The sequence below is a fragment of the Mustela lutreola genome, chromosome 8, assembly GCF_030435805.1.
Source record: "Mustela lutreola isolate mMusLut2 chromosome 8, mMusLut2.pri, whole genome shotgun sequence".
NCBI classification, from domain to species: Eukaryota; Metazoa; Chordata; class Mammalia; order Carnivora; family Mustelidae; genus Mustela; species Mustela lutreola.
Window position 1 is genome coordinate 55438437 of NC_081297.1, and position 20734 is coordinate 55459170.

The 20734-nt window shown below is 38.3% G+C and overlaps 1 long non-coding RNA gene across 1 annotated transcript in view; it reads right to left on the bottom strand.

Moving 5' to 3' along the window:
* Positions 1-9125: 9125 nt before the first annotated feature.
* Positions 9126-20734, bottom strand: part of LOC131837830 (uncharacterized) — a 55513-nt gene continuing 43904 nt past the window's right edge. The window contains exons 2-3 of the long non-coding RNA XR_009356378.1: positions 17713-17888; positions 9126-9211 (exon numbers count right to left, since the gene is read on the bottom strand). This is a non-coding gene — a long non-coding RNA (uncharacterized LOC131837830). The remainder of the gene's footprint in view (positions 9212-17712; positions 17889-20734) is intronic.

The window sequence follows — 20734 nt, forward strand, 5'->3', positions numbered from 1 at the left end:
AATCTGACATTTCTTCTGGTCTATATAATCAACATGAACCAATCCTACTTTGGAAAATACAGTTATAACCTACAGTTTTTAAATTGAGGGCTTGCCTTTTCCTAAAACAATATAGGTTTAAATAAGTTGAATAGAAATGGCTATATCCCTATATACTTCACTGATTCTCAACCCTGTATGCGCATCAGAATTACCTGTGTGGCTTTTTTTTATATATATTTTTTAGTTTTTCTATTGTGTTATGTTAGTCACCATACAGTACATCATTAGTTTTTTTATGTAGTCCATGATTCATTGTTTGCATATAATAGCCAGTGCTCCATGCAATCTGTGCCCTCCTTAATACCCATCATAAGACACACCCATCCCTTCTAAAACCCTCTGTTTGTTTCCCGAAGTCCACAGTCTCTCACAGTTGTCTCCCACTCCAATTTCCCTCCCTTCATTTTTCCCTTCCTTCAACATTGACCACAACTTCTTTCAAGACATATCTCCAAAGGCAAGGGAAACAAAAGCAAAAATGAACTTTGGGGACTTAATCAAGATAAAAAGCTTCTGCATAGCAAAGGAAACAATCAACAAAACAAAGAGGCAACCCACAGAATGGGAGTAGATATTTGCAAATGATACTACAGATAAAGGGCTGATATCCAAGGTCTATAAAGAACTTCACAAACTCAACACCCAAAAGACAGATAATCAATTCCAAAAATGGGCAGAAGATATGAACAGGCATTTCTCCAAAGAAGACATACAAATGGTTAACAGACATATGAAAAGTGTTCATCATCATTAGCCATCAGGGAAATTCAAATCAGCACATTAGGATACCACCTTACATCAGTTAGAATGGCAAAAATTGGCAAGGCAAGAAACAACAAATGTTGGAGAAGTTGTGGAGAAAAGGGAAACCTCTTACAACATTGATGGGAATGTAAATTGGTGTATCCACTTTGGAAAACAATGTGGAGGTTCCTCAAAAAATTAAAAATAAAGCTAGCCTATGACCCATCAACTGTGCTACTGGGTATTTACCCCCAAGAGATACAGATATAGTGAAAAGAAGGGCCATATGTACCCCAAAGTTTATAGCAGCAATGTCCACTACAGTCAAACTGTGGAAAGAGCTGAGACGCCCTTCAACAGAGGAATGGATAAAGAAGATGTGGTCCATATACACAATGGAATATTACTCAGTCATCAGAAAAGATGAATACCCAACTTTTGCATCAACATGGATGGGACTGGAGAAATTATGCTAAGTGAAATAAGTCAACATGTGTAGCTTTTAAACAATACCAATACCCAGGCCTTACTCCAGACATTTAAATCAAATACAGCTTTCCCTACTATCCAGTAGCAGAGTATTGATATGAAGCTTTTGTAAGCTGAAATTGCATAAAATAAAGCAATTGCCATTACTTAGTATGGAAAATTTTTTAAACATTCCCACACACCCCCCCCAAAAAAAAACTTATAGGCTTTATAGGCTTTTCTGACACCTTAGCACTATTCTTGCTAACAGATGAGCACAATAAATTGAGGTAAAGCACAGATACTCACAGACACAGTTCGAAGCTGTGGTAGCTTGTTTAGTTTCTGGGAAACGAGATTGGTAGCTCCACTCTCGCTGCTCTGGTGTGTGTTGCCTAATGGCTCACTACAAAATAAACACAGTGGGTTGAGGACCATTGATATCACGCTCAGAGGAATGTAAAACTAAGAATTGGTTGCTTGTCTCTGCTCCACCACTCACTTTGGCTGTGACCTTGAACAAACCACCCAGTCCTTTGGGTTTGAGTTTCTTCCACTATATAATGTCAATGACCTACTTCTCTCTATTCCCTTCTTTCATGTGGACTAAATGTTCTGCAGAAATCATCCAGTTATTAAAGTTTGTCATTTTCAAGACCTACAAATGACTCAAGTGGGATTATTTTGGCTTCTCAAATCAGAGAAAAATCTTGTGACAAAAGGCACTGACGTGATTAAGGATGATAGACAGGAAACAGCTGGTAGGCAGCCAGGGACTTAACTGGGCTGGAAGAAAGAGCCAGGTTTCCCAAATGTCAACCCTCCAGGCTTTAGGAGGAGAATAGTAAGAAAGGAGCCACCTAGTTTGTTGACAAAGCAGGTTAGCCATGCAAGAGTTCTGATGGTGCAATCTGAGGAAATCAGTGATTTTACTTTTAAATTTCCAACTCTACCCTTTACAGGAAATCGACAAATAAACTTGAGAACTTAGTCTTATTTTATGTGAATGCTGTATCTAACACACACCTATATAACCTTCGAATATACATATTCACATGTCACATATCAATATGTGTATTCATATGTTAAATGCATTTTTTCAAAAAACAAAATGAAAGAGATATTTGTCAAATAATCTATTTCATGTTTTACATATTGAGGATATAGCATATACAAAATAAAAGTTCCTTCTTAATGACAGCTTGCATTGTAGTGGAGAAGGCAGACTAAAAACAACATAAGTAAGTATACACTGATAAAGACTAGAGAGACAAATTGAAGAAAAAATATTCCAGAAGTGTTGGGAAGCAGCCTAGTTTTAGATGGAAAAGCAGAGAGGAAGATAATCCCACATATCTTATTTGGTGTTAGATACAATTAACTTTGGTTTCCATCTGTGAAATGAGGATTGTTTGCCTTCTCCAGGTTTGTTGGGAGGGTTAAGTGAAATTGTATATAATCCTTGATAGGTACCTAGCAGGTACTAAAGGACTCAGTTAGTAGAGAAAGTGAAAGGAATAACCAACCCAGAGTCAGCAGCGGATCAATAGTATCACTAGATCCTAAACTCAGAGCTTGAGATGTCACATCTCAGCCCTGTAGCATTGTGTTTACAGAGTGGTTCTGATATTTAAATTAATGGTACTCAGTCAGGAGAATGTGAGGTCTGCAAAGGTGGAGGTGGACTGTTTGGTCTCCACTATAATCTAGGAAGTAGTAAGGACTCAAGTAATATTTGTAGAATATTAATTCTACTTACTACTCTAATTTCTAAAGGTAACCCCTAAAATTCAACAAATACTGGCCATGGAAATGCTGCACCTCTGTAGGTGTATTTGGTTTTACAGTGTGTTGAATGAGACTTTAACATGCTATTTGACTAAATTAATGTTTTGTTTATTGGTTTAGTTTAATTTAGATTATATGAGATTAAGTGGATTTCCAGGGTTGAAATAAGGATAAAAAACGTAGATTTTAAATAAGCGTTTACATTTTTCAAGCTCTTGTGCTTCACCATAGCGTTTTAAGGCCCAGTCTATTTTCTCTGTATGTAAGGAAGTTAACCTTACATTTTAATCACTGTTCATGCTATTTTCACTTCTAAACTCTCATGGACACCATTCTTCTGATGATCACTAATGCTGCTGTAGGACCTCAACTCTGTCCTATCCTCTTTGGCTTTCTGGCAGCCTTTGAGTCCTGATGAACATATCAGTCCTCCTTGAAACTGTCCCCTTTCTTGGCTTTTAGAAGGTTGAACCTTGGGTTTATGTCCTCTCTAGTCCTTCTTCCCTGTCTTTCTGAATGTATACCTTCCTCTCGCTTCCCTTTCTGCATGTACTCTTTCCCCAACTCCCTACATGTTGTCATTCCCCAGACAGTGTTGTCCTCATTCTTCTTTCTATATCCCTTAGTTAATCTGTTGTTATTTTAATCATGACTTCAGTTATCAAATTTATAAGGGATGTCTCTATTTTCTCTCCTGGTTATACTCCATGGTGGCTTCTAGGTCTACATTTATAGAAGTAAGACATGTTAAGGGTATGTTTCTTTGTTTTCTTATATGTACTGCATCCAAAATAGGATTCTTTAACCTCAGGTCTTTTATCCCCCACCATCCTCTTCCTTTTGTTGTGTCCTCTACCTCTGATCATGGTATTGCTGTCTCTCTAATTTACCTAATTTATGGATTTAAAAGTCCATAGCCATGACCACTCATTCCTGACCCTTATTCCCATATGCAATGGGCTGACAGACCCAAAGAACATGGGTTCCCTGTTGCTACTCACATACCATTTCTTTCTCTTAACTGCTTTTGTTGTGCTTAACATTAATTCTTTCCTACACCATTGCAGTTCTCAGCTTCCCCTCACCCTCCAGTTCATCTTTCACACATAGGCAGTTCTAATTGTGTTCCTCTCCTTCTGCTCCTTCTGGAATAAATTTCAAATCTTTGCATCTAAAACATTTAACCATTTAGCCCCAAACACCCCTTCCCACTCAAATTCCTGTCTTTCCTCTTTCATAGTCTGTTTCAGCTGCACCAAATCACTCCTCATTACTCAGACCTCCTGCCCTGGTGTCTTTGTCCTTAATGTGTCTTCCACCTGGAATGTGTTGCCCCCAACTTGGCCCACCAAATAAGTCCCCTCTTCCTTCAAGGTCCTCCTTCAGGAAGTCTCTCTTGGTTCTCCCACATAAAATATGGCATTTTTCATTTCTGTGCTTCATTACCACTTTATCCGTTCCTTTCTCATAGCTCTATTGCACTATCTTTTCGTATGGTAATTGTGCATATTGTAGAGACATTTATCCTGTGACTACTTGACTCTTTCCCTGCTACTTTTCATTGTATTGACCTAATATATCCTCCATGACTGTCTTTTCACTTCAGTCATTGCTCAAATGGCCACCAGTCTCTGCTAGCTACCATCATCCTCTTTTGGTAGTCCTGGCTCCCTTTCGCAAACTAGTACCCTCCCGGGGAAAGCATCTCTAAATGCCCAGTGCTGTTCATCTTCATAATGACTCTCCTTTGAGAAAGGGTAAGAAATTTCAGTTCATGTGGCATGTTTACATCTCCCATTTTCACTTCCCTTAAAATTGCTAATCAATGATTTTTAATCACCACATTTCCCATTGACCTCAAAGACCCAACCATCTTTCTGCTCCTTGGGCTAAGATCCTTAGAATAGGATCATGCTGAAAAGCTGGTGGGGAGTGAAGGAGGTGCCTCATTAGAACCTCTTTCTTTTGCAGTTAGAAATGCAATAAAATGTTTAAAAAGAAAGAAAGAAAAGAAATGCATGTAGCAGCCTTGCCTGACTTCTTAGCTTCAGGGCTGAGAATTCAAACAAATTCTCTTGCCAGAGAACATTATGTGTTTACTTAGCAGCAAGGAGAGCATTTTCTAAATAATCAATTGCAAGCTCAGGATCTTCCTGAACTGTGCTCAGTTCCTGGAATCCACCCTGAAGGATTGTGAATGCTACTTACTCATAACTGTCACTGTAGCTATAGATCTGCCTCGGTATGCTTTTGATTTTTCTTTCTGTTTTTCTCTAAAGAAAAAGAATCCTTAGCCACAGTGTAATTTTAAAGATTTATTTTGATTAGTCAAAAATGAAGACTATGAGAAAGCTTTTGCTTGAGATGCTAATCCTCCGAATGCTTACATTTGAATTTGTCCTTGGCACGTGGTTTCTCACATTCCTGCTCTCACTGTTTCAAGTCCTCTGCCTGAGCATGCTTTCTATCTTTACTTTTGTTTGGGGGCTTAGGATATCAGACTACAAGTGGTACAAATTTCGAACAAAGCAGGCCTCCGTTCAGGGGAGATTTGGTGGGTCATATCAAAGCATACCTGCGCAACGGGAGCAAAAGTATTTTCCCACCACCTTCTAAATTCATGTGGGCCACGTAAAGCGTACAGGTCTAAACCAGATAATAACTCTTCAAATTAACTTTATGATAAATAAATACTCTAAATCTACCCAGAATTATGTGGGGTTTTCTTTTTCAATATTGTATTGCAGCAACAAAATATGTTGTTAGGACCTGCAAGAATTACTGGAGCAAAACAAAGGCTCAGAATTGATATAAAAGACACGGGATATCAGTGACGCTCAGTTACCCAGAAATGAAAGCCATACAATTCCAGAACTGTGAGTGATCATCAAAGCCACCCTCTTAGGAAACTGAGGCTCAGAAAGGTAGAGAAAGCTGCCCAATTATTTTATTAGTATTAAAAGTTGATGAAAGTCTCATGACTCATATAAGCCATGCCATCAAACCAAACTACATCTAATATTTCACATACAAGGTAGCCTGTTAAGATTCGTCCAGAGTTTATCAGAGGAGCCAGATTTCAAAAACAAAACAAAATCTCATCAACTGCTGAATAAAATCTCTCATTTGGCATGAGGATGCCATGAGAATGATATAAAACCAAATCAAAGTAATCTCAAGCCTGAAGTCCTACCAATCATGTATTAAAATAAACAAGAAATAATTTTGCTACCAAATGGTCCCTCTCTGTTCTCCGTCTTGCATTTCTTCTCTCTTCTTCCGCTTCCAGCCCCTTTCTTTCCATCTTCTGCTAAAGAATTCAACCAAAACTAGTTAGTAGCTCTCAAACAATCTGGTAGAGAGACAACTGCCATTTACCTTTAATTAGTCAAAGGGCAAATGTGAGGAGTTGCTCAGAGCCAGCTTCTGGGGATCTCCGCGAGACGTGCGCTATCCGGGTTCAAGAGTTGTCAGTGCAGCCAGCAGTTGTCTTCTCTTCCTTAGAGACAGATTTGACCTGATTGCATAAGTATGTTGAATGGTTGCTTAAAGTGACTTAGTTTAAGCAGCAGCTCTCCATGGCTGAGCTGTCAGAGCCCAGCATATGAGGACCAAAGAATCAGATCTTGCCAAAACTTCTTGTCTCTATGGAGATCGAGGCTACAGGAAAGCTCATCAAACTAATTCACTCCCTTCACTGTGCATGCACTGCCCACTGTGGCCTTTTCTCACCACTGAGCTTTGTCCAGTCAACCTACTGTGCACTGTTCTGAGGCCAAAAGGTCCCAATTAAATGAAACCAGAACTGATGTTTCTTGTTTCATTTTTCTATGTATTATACAGCTTTTAAAATTTGGTCCACGGTGAGACCTGTACAAAAATAACTCACACTGCTGTTCCCTTGGCAGGACCCAAATTCTGGCTTAAGTTCTTTACACTTTTTTATTTCTTTTTCCCATCCCCAAGTGGGGGTTTTCTCTAATGTTATAATGCAAAAGTTCCAAGGCCTGTGTCTTATTCAACTTCTAACCCTTGCCCTACTATAGTGGCTGGTAAATAGTAAATATTTGACGTGTTTTTTGAATGAAGGAATAAATAAGGACACAGAGTCTGTTGCCCCTTTGGAGCAGCATCTCTGGGTTTCTATGTGTCTATCTTACTGTGCACACAGGACTTTTCTCTCATCTCTGCACATTTCCTGCAGACTTTCTCGCATACTTTTATAAGCATCTTTTGGCTGCAGATTTTACCTTTTTCCGTGATGGGGCTGGACATTGAGTTTTCTCCAGCTGGGTCTTTTATTCTAAGGCTACCGGGAACATTTCTAGTAAGTATATCATTGGAGTGATTTTTCAGTGGCTAACCAAGTTGTCGTGGGCATTTAGCACTGCCAAGTAGTAAAGCTCTTTGACACTACTAGTCCTTCTTCCTTTATTTATATAAAATATTTAAATGCTCCATTGTGCACTTAAAACAGCTTCAGAAAAGTGTGACCAGAAGTAAGTCAATAGAGGAACTAATGAGGCTTTGTCTGGAGAAGGCAGAAGTTTATAATAATTCTGGAAACAGATTTCTGGAGCATGAGATGTTTTCAAATTCATTATTGCCTTTAGAACAACATGACTGTCTACATGTGCAGGACTCATGGACTGTTAGCAATAGAATTAGTGAGAGAGGCGGCTTTGTTGTTTTTTCATTACAAGCGGCAGATCATTTTCCTTTTTATACTTGGGAACTCTTTTGACTTTGTGAAATTTGATCAGTAAATTCAACAGTTTGGGATATTTTGTTTCTGACTTTGAGTGAAAGTAAAGTGCAAAGAATTAAATCTGAAAACTTCCAGCAATTGTTAATCAAGAGATAGAACTGCTTTCAATAATAATTTTAATCCTGCTTGCACCAGATTTATATTATAGGATAACTGATTGCTTGATTTTATGAGGCCGGGGAGCCTAGAAATACTTTGTTGTATTGATTAAAGACTTAACATTTCTGTGCAACATACCTGCTTGCATGTCAGGTGCCTTGCAGGAATAAAGGTGTTGCCAATTCAAGTGCAACCTGATAAATTTTTGTTCTAATTAAGTTATGTATTGATTCTAACTTTTTATTAAATTTGATATGGAAAGGGATTGGGATGGAGGGTAGGAACCTTCAAAACCTTTCTTCACCAAGAGAAAACAGCTTTTCCACCTATTACAAAAAGTGACACACACACTCTATAGATGGATTTGTGGGCCGTGGGCATGCCAGCTGTTGGTCTCCATGCCAGAGTCTGTGAAATATTACTAAGGTGGAAAGGAAGTTTACTGCTTCCTTTGATGGAGGGCCTAGGGAAAGTGGGCGAGGGGAAGGACGCACTCCCAAATGCCAGCAAAAATGAATGTCCCTGAATGGGCAAGTTAGAAGGGTTTGAGATAGTTTGGGATGGGCATTAACTCCTTAGAAATCACAAATCAAATATTCATTGAGCACCACTGACTGCTAAAAAGAACTGGGAGTCGAGGGGACATCTGGGTGGCTCAGTTGGTTAAGCGTCCAACTTTTGGTTTCAGTTTTGTCTCAGGTCAAGATCTCAGGGTCATGAGATCAAGCCGGACCTCAGGCTCTACATTCATGAGTTTCTCTCTCTCCCTCTGCCTCTCCCCACTCTTACACTCTCTCTTTCAAATAAATAAATAAATCTTAAAAAAAAAAAAAAGCAACTCTGGGTTTCCTTATCTTGGAAATCTGTAATGTGAGGACATTAGTTCTCAATGGAGCACCAGGGATAGAATCATTATACCAAAACCCCTCACTTGCCCTTAGAGTACATAGAGCCAATAGAGTTCAGTGACTTAGCCATGGTAAATTAGTAAACAGTCAACTAGTAAAAGTAATTAGTAAATAGTAAACTGTAATCTATGTGCTGTACTTCACATCCAAGCCTGTGGGTATGGCAATAAAATCTCTAATACTTGGTTAGCAATGTTAAAGTTTATCCTGTGAGTACCATAGGCTTATCTTGAGAATCTTAGCACAAGAGTCAAGAAGGAGGCTAGACTACATATTTAAAATAAAAATTTATCATATCCAGGGTGTCTGGCTGGCTCGGTTGGTAGAATATGCAATTCTTCCTCTCAGGGTTGTGAGTTCAAGCCCCATGTTGGGTGTGGAGCCCACCTGAAATCTGAAAAAAAAAAAAAAAAAAGTATAATATCCAATAAAAAAGGGGAAATAGATAAAACCAGTGCTCATACATTGTATTTTAAATTCCAAGGGTCCTCACAGTAAATTTTTCCCTATGTAGTTGCCAGATTTATGCCAGCTGCTTTGAATCTAGTTCTTCCAGCTTAGGGAAGGAAAAAAAAGGTTCTAAAAGTCCTACCTAGCATGTATGTACACAAAGGAAAGAAAATATTAGTTTTCCCTCTTTGAGCATTTGTTGCAGTGGGAAAACTATCCTCTCTGGATCTCCCATGAACATCTTGAAGAGACAGTCTATCAGTTTTCTATTGCTGTGCAACAAATTACCACAAATTTAACAGCTTAAAATAATACTCCTTTATTAGCTCACAATTCTGTAGATCAGAAATCATGTGCAGCATGGGATCTCTGCTCCAGGTGTCATCAGGTGTTGACAGAACTGAGTTCTCCTATGGAAGCTCCAAAAACCCATCTTCTCCCAAGCTAATTCTTGTTGGCAGAATTCATCTCCTTGCAGTTATAGAACTGAAATCCCTTTTCCTTGCTGGCCATTACCCAGAAACTATTTTTAGCCCCTAGAGACAACCCACATTCCTTGCCACTCGCCTCCTCCATCACCAAAACAACAATGGTCCCTCAAATCCTTCTCACACTTTGAGAGTTTGACTTCCTCTTCTCTGACCAGCTGCAGAAGACTCTCTTTTAAAGGATTCAGGTGATTAAGTGAGGCCCACCCAGATAATTTCCCTATCTTAAGATAAATTGTTTTGTAACCTTAATTACATCTGCAACATCCCCTCACAGAAGTCCTCAGATTAACATTTGACTGAATCATGAAACACTACATAAGAAAAAAAAAAAAAAATAACCATTTGAGTGAATAATTGTGAGAAAGTGTGTGCATATCAGGTGCCAAGAATCTTGGTAGGCCATGAGAATTCTTCCTACCACAGATGGCATGGTGATACCTGTCCAATGTTAAAAACGATGCTTCCTTTCTGCCTTAAGAAACATTGTCACCCAACACTAAAGATTCAAAGATCCAAAGAGATTATTTTTATTTAATGTGAGCCCAACTCCTAACTCATATTTTTGTATTTTAATCTCTATAGCCTAAACCTAGATATGAAATTGGTATGACCATACATACATATTTCTGAGGAAGGGCTCATAAATTTTATCAGGTTGTTAAAGGGTTTGGGACCTTCCACCCTTTATGATCCTCTTACTCCCACCAGAATATAAATAGCTACTGTTTTAATCCCAGAAGTTGCTTGTCACTTTTCCCATAGAGGGAATATGAACAGTCAGTAGAAAAACCCAAAATTTCTTCTCTCTCCCCAGGCATTAGAAAAAATTCACTTGTTAGCATTCTTGGTAAGCCTACATCAGGTCTGCCTCAGGTGGTTGCTGCAAAATGGTGTCCCCATTTCCTTGTGCCCCTGCGGCCATAAGACATCCATTCTGGTTTTTACCTACAAACGTTTTGGAATTTACAAGGAGAAAAGCCAGCTATTTTTTGTAGCACCAACTGACTCTACTTTTGCAGCTGCTTTATGAATAGGGTGAGTTATCATTAGTAGCAGGAGGAGATCATGTGAGAATCAGCCTGGCTGGATTCAAATCATGTCTCCAACATGACTCACTGGTGAACTGGGGAAGATTCCATAACTTCCTCAGTCTTTGGTCTCATCATCTTCAAATGGGGTCTATACTAATAACATTTACAAGGTTGGTGGGAAGACTAAATGAGATAATACATGTAAAGTTTTTGAAAGTCACTCAATAAATGCTGGAGTAGATGCTTATCATACTGTCATTATTGTTATAAATTCTCAGCTCTTATTACCATCTCTCTTGTCTGAAGCAAGGTATATATCCACTGGCTCTTTGGTGGCTTGGGTTTATTCCCCCATTTCTCTAAGGTGACCTCAGCAATTGTCTCTAATGCACCATTACCCTATTTCAGAGTGCAGTGAAGAGAAAAGAACTGATAGCAAGCTCATAAAATTTCCCACAAAGACCTTCTTCCGTGGCTCTTTGTGCAAATACAGTCTCCAACACATCCCACAGATGCCTGAGAAATTAGTCCCAACACAGAATCATAGTGCAAAAAAAACATAGGCACAAAACTCTGGAAAAACTTACATAGATAGAAAAGCTCATGGGACAACTGGGACAAAAAGCTCATGGGACAAATGGCTCAGTTGGTTAAGTGTCTGCCTTAAGCTCTGGTCAGGATCCCAGGGTCCTGGGATCCAGCCCCACATCAGGCTCCCTGCTCAGTGGGGAGTCTGCTTCTTCCTCCCTCTCTGCCTGTGCTCTCTCTCTGTCAAATAAATAAATAAAATTAAAAACAAAAACAAAAATGAAAAGTTCATTATTTTGTCATTGGGCAAATATGGATTACAGCCAGAAATAAATGATTGTAATGGAAGGAGAGGAATGTAATATTGAATACCAAGTATCTGCAGTAGCCCCTAGAACTATAGGTTATATTTAGGTGGTGTCTTCTGTCATTCAACGTAAAACAAAGAACAGTCTCCCAGCAGTACCACGTGAGGGGGAAAGTGATTGTGACCTGAGGCTATGACCCCAAAGGGAATTAAGGGAATAATGATAATAAAGTCCTCAGTCCTTCTGAAAAGTCATAGAGAAATAGTTTTAAAAATGGGATATGAAATATTACATGGAAACCTAATGAAGCAATATAAAGGACCAATTTATTATAAAAAGGTATTACATTATTGTCTTCACTGTTTAAGATCTTTAAAATGTCAATACTTGACAACATCTCAGTAAAATAATACAAATTTGCTCTTTTCACAAGACAGTAATGAGGAAAATGATGATGAAAATTAATGATGATGTAGGAGCTGTCATGTTCAAGCAGACTCCTTTGGAGAATAAACAATGTTTATTCCACAATAACAACCCCAGAGTATGTTTCTGTCCAGAGTGGCAGAGAAGCCTCCAGCTTTCCCTGCGATATCACCTGCAATATCCAACAATATCAGGAGATACTGACTTGTGTGCAAAAATCTCATTGCGACGTCCGCTTTGCTAATAAAGCCTGAACCAGATGCATCACCTTGAGATCAGAGGACGCCACAACTGTTCACCCAAACCTTACTTGCTCCAAAACTTGCTACCACTGCTACTGCCACCACCAAAGACAAAATTTGATTTCCCTGTCTGCTGACTTTGCCTGTCATAAGAGATGGCCATTTGTTCTGCTGCACCAGGATGATCTATTTCCACCCAGAAGCCCATAGTGTCTTGTGCAGGTATAAAGGTTGACTAGCTGCCCAGCCTTCTTTTACCATAGATGTGAATATCTTCTGGAGTCTTCGAACTACTCATCTTGGTGTCAGTATTACTCTAGATCTTTAGGTATATTTTAGTAATTATAAACCTCAAAGAGAAGAGAGTTATGTGTATCACTCTGCTTGCACAGAGAGAAGAAAAAGAAGTCACCCGCCCCAAGAATGTTCAAAGCCATCCAAGCAAACTCCATTTGGCTTCAAACCTGGAAATAATCCTCTGTGGCTGGATACTCCACCTCCTAAGATCAAGGCTGAATCCTAGGAGTCATCCTTCCTTTTCCATGAAAGGTAGCATATGTTGGCAGCTAAGTGAGGTTTTTTTTTAAGATTTTTTTTTTTAAAGGCAGTTTCAGGTTCACAGCAAAATTAACAGGAAGGTACATAGATTTCCCATATACCATCTGCCCCCAAACATGCCTGGCCTCCCTGTTATCAACGTTCACCACCAGAGTGATATATTTGTTACAATTAATGAACCTATGCTGCCACACCATATTTTACCCAAAGTCTGTGGCTTCACATTACAGTTCATTCCTGGTATTGTAATTCTGTGTGTTTCCTGCAAGTGTAGAATGACATGTATCGATCATTATGATATCATACAGAGTATTTTCACTGTCCTAAAAATCCTCTGTGCTCTGCCTATTTACTTCTCTGTTCCCCCCAACTCCTGACAACCACTCACTCTTTTCCTGTCTCCATAGTTTTACTTTTTTAAAATGCCATACAATTGGAATCCTAGAGCATGGAACCTTTTCCACTTGGCTTATTTCACGTAATAATATTCACTTAAGGTTGTTCCATGTCTTTTCATGGCTTGACAGATTATTTGTTTTTAGTGCTGGATAATATTCCATTGCCTGGATATACCACATTTCATTATCCATTCATCTACTGGAAGACATCCTGTTGCTTCCAAGTTTTGTCAATTATAAATAAAGCTGCTATAAGCCTCCAAAACATGGAGGTTTTTGTGTGGACACGAAATTCTCAACCTCTTTGGGTAAATACCAAGAAGCACAATTGTTAGATCACATGGTTAGAGTATACTTAATTTCGTAAGAAACCATCAAACTAGAGCACCTGGGTGGCTTTGGCTCAGATAATGATTCAGGGTCCTGGTATTGAGCCTTGCATCAGGGTCCCTGCTCAGTGGGGCATCTTCTTGTCTCTCTTCCTCTCCCCCAGCTTGTACTCTCTCTCACACCCACTCTCTCAAGTAAATAAATAAAAATCTTAAAAAATAAAAGAAAAGAAAAAAGAAAGGAAAAGAAAAACCATCAAACCGTCTTTCAAAGCAGCTGTACCATTTTGTCTTTGTACTAGCAATGAATGAGAGTTCCTGTTGATCCACATCTTCAGCTTTATTTTGTGTTGTTAGTTTTCTGGATTTTGGCCATTCTAATAGGTATGTAGTGGTATCTCATTGTTGTTTTAGTTTACATTTCCTTGATAACATATGATGTAGAACATCTTTTCATTCATTTATTTACCATCTGTATATCTTCTTTAGTAAGGTGTCTGTTATGGTCTTTGGCTCATTTTTTAAATTAATTGTTTATTTTCTTATGCTGAATTTTAAGAGTTCTTTGTATATTCTGAATAATGGTCCTTTATCGGGTGTGTCTTTTCCTAATATTTTCTCTCAATCTGTGACTTGTCTTCTCATTCTCTTGACATTGTCTTTCCCAGAAGAGTTTTTAAATTTTGATGAAGTCTAGCTTACTAAGTATTTTCTTCATTGATTGTGCCTTTCACATTGTCTCTAAAAATTCATTGCCATGTCCAAGGTTGTCTAGGTTTTCTCCTATGATACCTTGAGGAGTTTTGCAGTATTGCATTCCCCAGGGAATCCGTCAGGTCCTGGGCTCTTGTTTTTTGGGAGGTATTTGATCACCGCTTCAATCTCGTTACCAGATATCTGTCTATTCAAGTTGTCAATTTCTTCCTGGTTCAATTTTGGGAGTTTATAGTTTTCCAGGAATGCATCCATTTCATCTAGGTTGCTTAGCTTATTGGCAGATAACTGTTGATAATAACTTCTGATGATTGTTTCTACTTCCTTGGTGTTAGTAGTGATCTCTTCCTTTTCATTCATAATTTTATGAATTTGGGCTTTCTCTCTTTTCTTTTGGATTAGTGTGGCCAATGGTTTATGGATCTTATTGATTCTTTCAAAAAACCAGCTTCTAGTTTCATTGATACGTTCTACTGTATCTCTGGTTTCTACCACATTGATCTCAGCTCTAATCTTGATTATTTCCCTTCTTATGTGTGGAGTTGGTTTGATTTGTTGTTGATTCTCCAGTTCTTTAAGGTGTAGAGACAGCTGCTGTGTTCTGGATTTTTCAATTTTTTGGAGGGAGGCTTGGATGGCTATGTATTTCCCCCTTATGACTGCCTTTGCTGTATCCCATAGGTTTTGGACAGAATTGTCTTCATTCTCATTGGTTTCCATGAATTGTTTCAGTTCTTCTTTGATCTCCTGGTTCATCCAAGCACTCTTAAGCAAGGTGGTCTTCCCTCAACTCTATGGGCAAATAATATTTGAAAGCAGGAAAAAATATACAGTGGAAAAAAGACAGTCTCTTCAATAAATGGTGCTGGGAAAACTGGGCAGCTATATGTAGAAGAATGAACCTCGACCATTCTCTTACACTGTACACAAAGATAAACAAAGTGGATAAAAGACCTCAATGTGAGACAGGAATCCATCAGAATCCTAGAGGAGAACATAGGCAGTAATCTCTTCGGTATCAGCCACAGCAACTTCTTTCAAGATATGTCACCAAAGGCAAAGGAAACAAAAGCGAAAATAAACTTTTGGGACTTCATCAAAATCAAAAGCTTCTGCACAGCAAAGGAAACAGTCAACAAAACAAAGAGGCAACCCACGGAATGGGAGAAGATATTTGCAAATGACAGTACAGACAAAAGGTTGATATCCAGGATCTATAATGAACTCCTCAAACACAACATACACAAAACAGACAAGCATATCAAAAAATGGGCAGAATATATGAACAGAGACTTCTCCAATGAAGACATATAAATGGCTATCAGACACATGAAAAAATGTTCATCATCACTAGCCATCAGGGAGATTCAAATTAAAACCACATTGAGATATCACCTTACACCAGTTAGAATGGCCAAAATTAGCAAGACAGGAAACAACATGTGTTGGAGGGGATGTGGAGAAAGGGGAACCCTCTTGCACTGTTGGTGGGAATGCAAGTTGGTGCAGCCTCTTTGGAGAACAGTGTGGAGATTCCTCAAGAAATTAAAAATAGAGCTTCCCTATGACCCTGCAATTGCACTCCTGGGTATTTACCCCAAAGATACAGATGTAGTGAAAAGAAGGGCCATCTGTAGCCCAATTTTTATAGCAGCAATGGCCACGGTCGCCAAACTATGGAAAGAACCAAGATGCCCTTCAACGGATGAATGGATAAGGAAGATGTGGTCCATATACACTATGGAGTATTATGCCTCCATCAGAAAGGAAGAATACCGTTATGTCGAAAATAAATAAAAAATAAACTAAAAAAAAAAAAGAATTCTGTGGTGAGTCTCCCCCATGAATATTCACTCCATTAAACTAGAAGTTCCTCCACAGATTTTTCTTGGATAATACTGCCTCTATCTCTGGCTTCTGCTGAATGGCTGAGGAATACAAGAATCATATCCATAATGTCTTCATAGAGCCTTTTGTGTGACGGAATATTCTGACTTTCTGATCCTCCTGAGGCATTGGCAAAAAGGTTGTCTGTCCAGCCATACCCCTGGCCTTCTCTACAAAACCCGCTTTTCTTTTCTTTTTTTTTTTTTTAATAAATTAATTTATTTATTTTCAGAAAAACAGTATTCATTATTTTTTCACCACACCCAGTGCTCCATGCAATCCGTGCCCTCCATAATACCCACCACCCGGTACCCCAACCTCCCACCCCCCCTCCACTTTAAACCTCTCAGATTCTTTTTTGGAGTCCATAGCCTCTCATTGTTTACCTCCCCTTCCAATTTCCCCCAACTCCCTTCTCCTCTCTAACACCCCTTGTCCTCCATGCTATTTGTTATGCTCCACAAATAAGTGAGACCATATGATAATTGACTCTCTCTGCTTGACTTATTTCACTCAGCATAATCTCTTCCAGACCCGCTTTTCTAACATTGAAGCCCCCAGTTTAGCATCATTTGCAATAAGGGTAGGCTGAGAATTTCCAAAATCATCAAGCCCTGGTCTCTCTCATTAGCAGAGTTGTCAACATCCATATTTATATTTGCATTCCATCCAAGGCAATCTAGACTCTTTTTATCATGCTGTTTTTATCAAACTTCTTGCAGCTCTTGCCCATTGCCTGATTCCCAAGCCACATTCACATTTTTGGGAATTTATTACAGTAGTACCACACGTTCAAGTACCAAAACCTATATTGGTTTCCTACAGCTGTTGTACAGATTAACACAAAATGGCTTAAAACAATGAAAATTTATTATCATATATTTTTAGATGTCAGAAGTCTGAAGTGAGTCTCACTGCAGTAAAATCAAAGTGTCATTAAGGCTGTGTTCCTTTCTAGAAATTCTAGAAGAGAACCAGTTTTCTTGCCTTTTCCAGCTTCTGGAGGCTGTCTGCATCCTTTGGTTCATGGTCCCCTTCCACCTTCAAAGGTAGCAATGACCAGCCATGTCTTTCTAATATTGTAACATTTGGACTGTGACTCTTCTGTCTCCTCTTCCCCATTTAAGGTCCTTTGAGACTACATTGGGCCCGTCCAGATAATCCAGAATGATCTCCTTATTTCAAAGTTATCTCATTAGCAAGATTAATTCTATCTGAAACATTAATTCCCCTATACACATTCACAGTTTCCAGGAATTAGGATGTGGACATCTTTGGGGGCCTTTATTCTACCCACCACACTTATACTATCTCACTTAATCCTCACAACAATCCTGTGAGATGACTGTACTTATTACCTTCATATTGCTGATAAGAAAAAGGATCAAGGAGATTGAGTCACATATCCAAAGCTAGTAAGTGTGGAGTTTATCACACCACTATAGTTCTATGACTATGAGTGTGTACATATCCCTCTCTTAGATAAAACTAAGACCTTTTGCAAGCACTATGTTTCAGACTTTTCTGACATACCTTTAAATATTCTTGTCAGTCATGGATATTATCAATGCTTCTGTTGGTGTTTGGGTTTATGAGGAGACCTAAGAATTTACATAGTTGCTACAGTATTCCAAGTAACTGGTTCTCATAGGAATAAGTGGTGCGATGCATAGATGAAATGGGCCTCAGCTGCTAGAAGATTCTATTATCTGTGGAAAAACAAAATAAATGGACAATTTGAATGCTCAGATGGAAGGAGATAAAAACAGATTAGTCAAAAACAAATTGGCTGAAGCAGCTATTTGGTTAAAAAATGAATCTTTGGAGTCACTGTTTTTCTGGTACTTCTGGTACAATGTGGGGGAAGTTCTGGCAAAATTTTATGTGTTACTTAAACAATTTGTTTCCCTTACTTTTTTTTCTTTTCAAAAATTTCTCACTCTTTTCTGTCTCTTCTGAACACATATTCTTCTTAGTAAATTTATTATAGATTCTTTACTAAATTATATGTTATGTGTCATATATATCATACTTGTATGTTATGTGTTGTAAATATCATACTTGAATTATAGGCTATTCTCAATAGAATCATACTGTAAAAACTACTTTGTAAACTGATTTTTAAACCTAACAAAGATCATGAAATTTCATGTCAAGGTATGTATTTCTGAAATATTCTTTTTAATGGCCACATAGTATTCCACCATATAGACACGCCATTATTTTGTTTAACTAGTTTCTTATTGTGAATTTACATTGTCTCTACCTTTTCAAAAATAATGAAGAACAGGAATAATTGCTGGGAAATGCATTAGTGACAAAATATGGAAACAATTTAAAAATCTAAAAATGTAAAAAATTGCTTTAAAAAGCACAAAATGCTGCACTTGAAGATGCAATGTTCACATAACCTCAACCATAATAAACCAATGTCGCCAATAGGTAAGGGAAAAATCAATTTACAACTTCGAGTATTTATTCTTTGACCTATTCTTTTTACCAGCTGCTATCTAGATCATTTTCCCAAATTAAATTGCTTTAACTAAATAATTTAACCTGAGCCTGGTTCAGTGAGGAGACTATTTGGTTATTCAATCCATCACATGGTTTTTTGTCAAAGTTAAAATTACTATTGAGAAATGTATCTCTAATAAAAAGGGAAAAATTTCTCTGCTCACTCAAGGCAGAAAAATGAAAGAGCTGGGTGTGATGGCCTTGAGAGGAGGTAAAGAGAAAGCAAGGGCTTAATTAAATCAAAGAAACAAATATCATTATTGTTTGCCAAGATCATTTAATCTGAAATAAGAAAATGATACTAGCAGTCTTACCTCAGGTTTATTTCACATCTTCAGGTGAGACAGTTCTACACTGAAGACATCCACATTGGCTGCAAATACTTGCAAAAATAACACTGCCCTAATCCACATTATGAATTGATCTCCCTGCATTATTTGTTCTGAAATTCTGAGTAGATGTTTTATGTTTCTCTGTTAAAATCCTCCATATTATGGAGTAACAGAATTAGTGCCTGACGTGTCAACTGTGATAATCAATGGGTTAAAATTATTTCTAAATTATTCACTGACTGCCTGTCTTGTTGCAACACTAGTTTAGTTAAAATGTGTCCAACTAGCTAATGTCCCCTTGAGACCCCATTAAAAACATCAATACTTTATCAAGATGTGACAGACACTACATAGTCAAAACCTTTTTGAAAAGTAATTATTTTCTCTAAATGTCAATGATCAAATTCTTTCAAAATGATAAATTCGGGCTTTCTGTATTATTCTAAATGCAGATTACCTACAGCAATTTAATTTAATTCAGTTTATTGTCCAATAGAAATGAACTTGACCAGACCAAAAATTCATTGCTTCATTCAAAAGAAATAATTGGCTTTTTTCATTCTTATATATAAACCATATTTTTTCATTCAATAATTATGGTAGTTATCACATACTGGGCACTAGGGCTATGAAATGAAGAGAATAAAGAAAGAAAGAAATTTTGCATCAAGCCCAATGCCTCCAGGACTGAAAACAGTGCCTAGGAATGGTAGGTTCTGGATAAATACCAGACAAATAGGAGATAAGGAGTAAAGGGGGAGGGAAAGGAGGAGAGAAGGAATGAAGGATGAGGCCCCACCCCACCCCTTTAATAACTTTCAAATCTCTGTGTGGAGTAATAGAAAAAAGCCCTCGGCTGGGAGGCAGGCACCTGGGTCTCCATAGTCTGCTACCAACTACCCAGAATCTGGGCGTTATTTCTCCTCCCTGGGCCTTCATTTCCAGATATGAATGCTCCATTTCAGTTTGAAGTTCTAGAATGCCATAAACAGCACTTGATCCATAAAAGTGGTCGTATGTTTTACTTAATTGCCCTTTTGGGCCCAAACAGTCACCCTATGGCAGAAGTTCAGCTCACCCTGCTCTCCTTTCTGCTCTTCACTCAGAAACATCTGACCTAAGGATAATCATCTTCTCCTTCCAGTCCCAACCCATATCCAAGGATAAATGCTATTTGTCCTTTTGGCTACATCTTGGCCTTTCTCTTTCCTCCTTTAGTAATAGGGAAATTAGCTAGTTCAACTTTGCCCAGGAAGAGAGCCAAGTGCATGCACCTCAGAATCAAAGAGACCAGCCAGAAATGCAGCTCTTCCCATAAAGGGGAGTGTGCTCAAGGGGCTCAGCTGGGTTGGACCTACAATAACATCTTTCGGGGCCACGTGAAAAATCTGAGGTGAGTCTCGGGGAAATGAGTTTGGATCTTAGGACACAGAAAGAAATCAAATCTCCTAGTGTGTCCTGCTGTGGTAACAAGCTCTGAGGTTGCTAATGCTGCTTTCCTGTCTCTGTTTGCCTTCTTTCTTCTGGGCTACCATTAAAAACCTCTTGTACGATAATTACTACTTTTTGTTTCTTCAAAATGTCATGGAGGCTATTTAGCCAATAGATCACCTAATGCAAGGCAACAACTTCTCTTTTAAATATTGCATTAATCATTTAAATGTCAAAAGATGTGAATTATTACCTTGGCAACAAAATGGTTTTTCCTC